General features: G+C 37.1%; 1 protein-coding gene across 1 annotated transcript in view; it reads right to left on the bottom strand.

Annotated features, from left to right (window-relative positions):
* Window positions 1-7531, bottom strand: part of XKR4 (XK, Kell blood group complex subunit-related family, member 4) — a 674599-nt gene that overhangs the window by 352768 nt on the left and 314300 nt on the right. The gene's annotated exons all lie outside the window — the stretch shown is intronic.

A 7531-nucleotide genomic window follows, 5' to 3' on the forward strand; every position in this document is an offset into this window, starting at 1 on the left:
AGTTCTGTGGGAGAAATAATTTGTCAGTGTTGACCAGCTTGTAAAAACCTAGTTGCGAGAGCTTAAACATCTAAATAAATGATGAAATGCCAAAAAAAAAAACAAAAAAAACAAAACAAAAAAAAAACTGATGTTCTCCTATGTAAACTTACATAATTCACAATAAAAATTTAAAAAAACAAATAAAAACTAGAGTTACTTACTGTAGAACCAGAAACAACAGCTGCAGATACCTAGCTATCAAGCAACAAAAGCAGATTACCCGATAAGCAATGTAAGCATATGGTTACTTGTGGCGCAATTGTTCACTACAGATTAGAAAGCATAAGTAAATTCATGTTTACCGTGCTTACTGAGTAATCTGCCCCCACTAGATAAATAAGTTTTGCAAATCCTAACATACTAAATAAAAAGGGTTGAAGATGAGAAAGGAGAAAGGGAACAAGCATATGCCACATCAGGAAGTTGTGGAGAAAAGACTTATTATTGAATGTGCTTTCTTGATGCCATCTGTTGAAGGTTACCAATAAGCAACTGTTGCCCATCAGTCAGTATTCCAGTTGGAAAGATGCTTATTTGATTCCCAAGGATCTTCCTAGTGTCCCTTTCTCCCATCTTAACCAACAATCCAGGGAAGACCACCGCTCAACTTATAGACCAGGATGGAGATGGGATGGAGATTGTGGTTGGAAAACTTAAGTATCTTGAGGATGATGATGACATGAAGAAAAGACATTAAAAATGACAAAGATGGGAATAATTAAATTTGACCTTTAAAGTGGCACTACAGGGAAATGCACTCCCCCAATTTAAGAAGTTCTTAGAGAAGATGGTAAAGAAGGCCTGGGATGAATTTCTAAGAATGGGAAATAAAAGTAAACTAGTAAGAATGAGAAGATGCAAGAGCAAGACTAATGAAGACGATTTCACAGAACAGATAACAACTGGAACAAGTCTTAGATTTACCAATATGAGGAGGTTTCAAAAAGTTCATGAAAATTTTAAATGAAAAGATAATGAAATTTTCCACAAACATTTTGAAGTTCCCTCTTATGAGTCAGAGAACAGGATCCAATCAAAACAGTGGCTTCTAAGCGGATCTGTTGACCCTGTAAAACTTAAAATAGAAAGGTTAGCTTAAAAGGTTATGGCAATGGTGGACTAGAGCTGAGAGAGAAGCATCTAAGCTGATATGAAGTGAGGGGAGACACACAAGAATGCCTAAACTTGCAGATAGTACCCATTTGACCTAGCTTCGATGATGGTTTGATGATCAGAACTCGACTAGAGGAAGATAAAAAAATTTGACAAAGGAAACATGTGTAAATTGCTACAATTTGACGAACTTGACCTATACTTATGAATGTAGTAGCTCAAAATGCTAACTGAGAGGGCATTTCACATCAAGGATCATTCTCATCCCTTCTGTACACAGAGTTGATAGGGATGGAAAACTTAGACATTGGCTATTTAAAATGTGTGTGTGGTGGGGGAGGGGGGATGCTATAAAGGCACAAAGTGACTGGCTTACAAGTTTTCAAGAGGGAATTTAGTTTTAGAGTGTATAGGGGAAGGTAGAATCCCCACTGAATAGTTTTCATCTTGTCTAGATGGGTCTGGTAAAAGGCGATAGGGACAAGATTCTTATGATTCAATAGTGAATAATTGTTATCATGACTAATTACAATGATCACAACTGTAAAGGTAGATGTTTTGTAACAAAAATGGGGGAGTGGTTAATCTTACATTCCTAGGACCATCAAGGGAAAAGAGCATGAGTGGAACGTGGGACCCTATCCAGAGAAGAAGCACCAGAGATGGAGGCTGTGTACTGGTGGCAAGGAGGCAGGCTTGGAGAATGTGTCCTTTGGTTGTTTATATGATTATATATTCCTGAGTGTTTTTGTGTATATTCAAAGAAAAACAGAGGGAATAGAAGCAAAAACTGTTGAATGATGATGCATAGAAGGGGTTGTAATCATTGCAATGACATGAAATACGATAGGATGAGTGTAAAACCTATGTTCTTCCATGTAAACTGTCACTTGATTCATAATAAAAACTTAAAAAAAAAAAAAAAAAAAAGGTTATGGCAACTGTTTTCTGGGATCCCAAAAGGAAAATCTTCATAGATTTTTTTCAAAAGCCACAAGATGATCATGTGGCTTATTATGAAGTGGTGGTAGTGGTGGTTATATGCTATGGGGTTGGTCCCAACTCATAACGACTCTGTATAGGGTTTCTGAGGCTGTAAATCTTTCCAGGAGCAGAAAACCTCATCTTTCTCTAGCTATTATGAAGTAGTTTTAAGAAAACTGAAACTTGCATCGGTGATAAAAAGATCAGAGAAGTTGCATCAAGGAGTTTTATTTTCCATCACAACAACGTACGTGTGCATTCTTCAAGAGTGGCAAGGGCTGACCTGTGAACATTTCATTGGGCAATGGTGCCCACATCTACTCTACAGTCCTGGTCTTACCCCTTCAGAGTTCTTTTTGTTCCAAAAAGCAAAAAATATTGAAAAGGAACATGATTTGAGTCCCTTGAGGTTGCTGAAATGGCTGTCTGACACATGGCATACATCAAAGAACACACAATTCTTCAGGGAAGAGTTAAAAGGAAACAATGCCTTCAAAAGTGTATAGACTTAGATATGCATGTATCGATAAACAATAGCTGCACATTTTGATGTTTTTGCATAACAAGGATTTCTATCATTTTGTAAAAACACTTTTCACTTACCCACCTATAAATGATTTCCTTAGAAAATGGCCTTAATATGCTTTGCTGTTGGTAAGTTCTGTTAAGTTGGTTCTAACTCATAGTGAACCTGTATAGAGTTTTCAATGAGTGACTGGTGGGAATGAACCACTAACCTTGCAGTTATAAGTCCAGTGCTTTTCCTACAGTGCCACAACAGGACTGCAAATATGCTAGTTTCCCAAAATATAGATAACGTCTCCAGTTTTTTTCTAAGATAGAAATTAATTCCTATATCTTTATTAAAAGTCTGCATTATTTAATAAAGAAAATAGTACATAAATTATCTCTCAGATTTTCAATAAATATAATGATAAATTTATGTGAATTGGTTTGCATTTTCTTTACCTATAATATGACCGGTAATCATGAAGAAAAAAATAACATACCACCTTATGGTAATTTTACCTTCTAGCAACTATTGAGAAAGTTATTACAACTGAATATTTATAGTTTCCCATATTTCTTCCTATTATAAAGCAGCTTAAACAATCTAAATTTAAAAATGCAGTAGGAAAAAATGGTAGTTGAAAATATTGAGGTGTAAATCTAATGTGCAAGATTGCATGCTGAAAACTACAAAACTATGATGTCACGACTCTAAATAAATGGAGAGACATGTTGTGTTTTAAATTTGAAAATAGTCATTTTATCAAATTGATATACAGGTTTAATAAAAATTCCTATCAAAACCTAAGCAATATTATTTACATATCGCTTGTACATAGGAGCTAAGGCAGCATACTGGTTACAAGTCAGGCTACTAAATCCAACGTCAGCAGTTCGAAGCTACCAGCCATTCCTCAGGAGAAACATGAGTCTTTCTACTCCTGTAAAGACTCACAGACTCGTAAAGTTATACAGGGCCCTATGAGTTGGAGCTGACTCCATGACACATGACCACCACCACCATTGCTTGTACATATAGGCAAGATTATTCTACACTTTATAGAGAAGAAAAAGGAACTAAACAATTTTGGAAAAATAAAAAAGGGGAAGGAACCAGCCTACCCAATTTCAAGATCTATTATCCTATGGCCATCTGATCGATTCTGTCTCATAGTCAACCTATGTAGGGCTTCCAAGGCTGTAAATCTTTACGGAAGCAGAAAGCCTCATCTTTCCCCCATGGAACAGCTGGTAGTTTCAAACTGCTGACCCTTAGGTTAGTAGCCCAATTCGTAACCACTGTGCTACCAGAGCTCCTTACCAGGGCTCCTAAAGGTCTATTATATAGCTAGAGCAATTAAGACAGTTACTAGGGGAGGTGTCTGGATGTCAAAAAATGGTTTGTGGTCAACTATTAATATAAAGGTTGGCAGTATACACCCATCCAATAGAGCCACAAAAGAAAGACCTGGTAATCAGTTTCTGTAAATTCTATAGAGCATAGTTCAGCTCTGTAACACATGGGTCTCCATGAGTCAAAGTGACTCAACAGCAATGGATTTAGGTTGCTGTTGTTGTTTTGGTACTTGGAGAAACAGAAAACAGACTAAAGGAATAGAATAGCGAACACAGAAACTGACCCATAGAAATACGACCATCTGATCTTTAATGAAGGTACAAGATAAATTCAAGGTAGGAAAGACAACTTTTTGAACAAGTAGTGCTAGAACAATTGGACATCTATACAATTTTAACAAAAATTTAGTTCAACCTAGACTTCACACTTTATGCAGAAATTGACTCAAAATTGATTCAGGTCTAAAATTTTACACATAAAATTAAAACAACTCTTAGAAAAAAATATATACCCCTACTCTTGCAGAAGAAAGATGAGGCTTTCTGCTACTGTAAAGATTTACAGCCTCAGAAACCCTATGCAAAGTCACTATTAGTCAGAACCAACTTAACAGCACATCACCACCACCACCACCCTCGTATCAGCATGGTTAAGTTACAAAGACCAACTCATTATATGAAAATTGGTGTTACATGAAATTGAGGATGACCACATCAAATCAAAGTGGAGAATGACACACCATTATGTAATTGCCAAATTACATCATGATCCAACTAAGTTAACACATGACCTTAATCATCATAACCAGCCTCACATCTCTGTGTTTTGTTACTGTCAAACGTATGTCATTAATGCAAAGAACTGTTGGACAGTAGATTTTGTTTTTGTTATTGTTATTACTGTGCAGTGAATTATTTAATTTGTCTCTTCTAGCCATAGTCTTTGTAACTCCCACCAAATGAGTTTTTCCTGGTGGATCTGGGTAAGAGAAGGTGTGAGGAAGATTCTGAAAGGATTATATGATTCAGTTGTGAGTGACTGTTAATAGGGCTAATTGTGATAATAAAAAAAATGGAAATTTAGCAAGGAATTGATCAATTTGGTCATCCTGCTGGGTTTTAAATGAGCCATCTCAGAAGCAGGAAGGGGAATGCTTCTTCTTGTTGTTAAGTGCCATTGAGTAGGTTCCAACCCATAGTGACCCTGTATAGGGTTTCCAAAGAGTGGCTGGTGAGCTTGAACCACCAACCTTTCAGTTCATTTTTTAAGAAAAAATGTTCAAAGGGACTTTGCAGTCCAGCACATTAGCTCAACAGGAGTGCCACACCAGGACTCCAAGGGTATGATTATAGTACCATCTAAAGAGTACAGCCAGGAGTGGATCTTTTGGATCTCAAGATTCTTGCACATTGAATCTCCTCAATCCAGGGACAGAAAAGTGTAACACCCAAGAAGTGGCAGAAGAGCAGCAGAACTAAGAACCAGAGCACAGGTCAAAACAGTGCGCTTCCCAGACCACCAAGTGAATAAAGCTAAGTGCCTTTAGGCAGGAGGTTCACTGTAGTGTGGTACATCCAGGTACTAAATTGGAGGAGCTAGTTGTCTTTGGACTGAGGTTTATGGTGGAGTGAAGTACCCGTTGGGCATTTATTGGCATCCTTAAAAGAACTTTGTAACACTGCTCAAGCAGAGCCAAGGGGTAATGTGGACAAACCAAGGACCTGAGACAGTTCTGCCTAAGGGAATGGCTGAGAAGAAGCTGTCCTGGTCAGATAATTTGTCTTTGGTATTTCTGGTCCTGAATTGTAACCTGCTAACTTCTCTAATAAAGCCCCTAATTTTGAGTCTGGTCTGTAAGTTCTGCGTGACCACAGCACTGAATTATCAAATCCAACTGAGAAGCTGAGAGTGCTGTGGAAAAGATGGTTGGTGTTCAGAATTGGCAGAAAAGATTAGAAGGTGGAGATTAGAGCATCAAAGGAATCTGCCTTGGGCTAATGCTAACAAGTTTGATTTTCCTTCCCCTTCTGGAAGTTGAGGAGGTCAGATAATGATGACATTTTTCACAGTCATAAATGTGAAAGGTCAGATAACTAAATAATAAGTGGAGAGGTGGTCTATCAAGGAAATCTTCAGTATTTACAGCTAGGCAAAGGGGTTTTCAATTTGCCACCAGAGGAATTATCAATAAAAGAGAAACTGATAAATTAGAATATACCAAAATTTCAAATTTTTGCTGTGAGGAAGACCCAGTTAAGTGTATAAGAAGCTATTGACTAAGACAAAAATATTTACAAACTAATACCTAATATAGAACTTTCAAGTTTAACATTTAAGAAAATTAAAATTTTAGTAAGAACAGGGCAAATAAAATGAAGAGGTATTTCACCAATGAAAATATACACATGACAAACAAGCACATAAAAAATGTTCAATATCATTATCATTGTTGTTGGTAAGTGTTGTCGAGTCAGTTCTGACTTACGGCAACCCTGAATAGGGTTTCCAAGGAGTAGTTGATGGGTTTGAACTCCCAACCCTGTGACTCAAACTGACTTTTTGGTCCAGAGCATTGTTCAGCAACATCACACCAAGAGTACATTAGGGGAATTTTTAAAAAGAAACAAAATTAGATATAACCACACGTCCATCAAAATGAATAAAATAATCACTTAAAAATGGTTAATGTCAAATGCTGGTGAGTATGTAAAGAAATAAAATTGCTCACACATTATTGGTGGCAGTGTAAAATAGTACAGTCACTCTGGAAAACTGGCTGTTTACTATAAAACTAAATATGTAACTTCCAGTGTTTTAGCCATTATATTCTTAGGCATTCCTCTCATACAGCTGTACAAGGATGCTTATAGTAGCTTTGTTTGTAATAGTAATAAACTGGAAGCTACCCAGACAATCTTCAATAAATGAATGGTTGAACAAACAGTAGGACATCTACACTGTATGATATTACTCAGCAATAAAAAGAATTAACTATCAATATGTGCAACAATGTGCATGAACAGTCAGTTTACAGAAGTTTACATACTGCATGATTCTACTTCTGGAATAGTCTTAAAATAGAGAACAATTGCTAGAATGTAAGCTGGGGTTGGCAGCAGGAAGGAATTGGTGTTGTTAAGTGCCATTAACTTGGTTCTGACTCATTGTCACCATGTGCAGAGGTTCTGAGGAGTGGCTGGTGAGTTTGAACCACCAACCTTGTGGTTCAAACTGACCTTGCAGTCAAGCACTTATCCTATAGTGCTACACCAGGAAGGAATTGGGTGTGGGTATAAAAAGGTAGAAAGAAGGATACAGAAAATGGATCATTTTCAATATTCTAGTTGTGATACTGCACTCAGGTTTAGGCAAAACGTAAATGTACAAGGATATTTCTGTACTGTTTCTTATTTGTTAAGTGCTATCGAGTCGATTCTGACTCATAGCGACCCTGAATAGGGTTTCTGAGGAGCTGCTGGTGAGCTCGAACCGCCGACCTTGTAGTTCAAACTGACCTTGCGGTCC

Source organism: Chrysochloris asiatica, unplaced genomic scaffold (genome assembly GCF_000296735.1).
Source record: "Chrysochloris asiatica unplaced genomic scaffold, ChrAsi1.0 scaffold00176, whole genome shotgun sequence".
NCBI lineage: Eukaryota > Metazoa > Chordata > Mammalia > Afrosoricida > Chrysochloridae > Chrysochloris > Chrysochloris asiatica.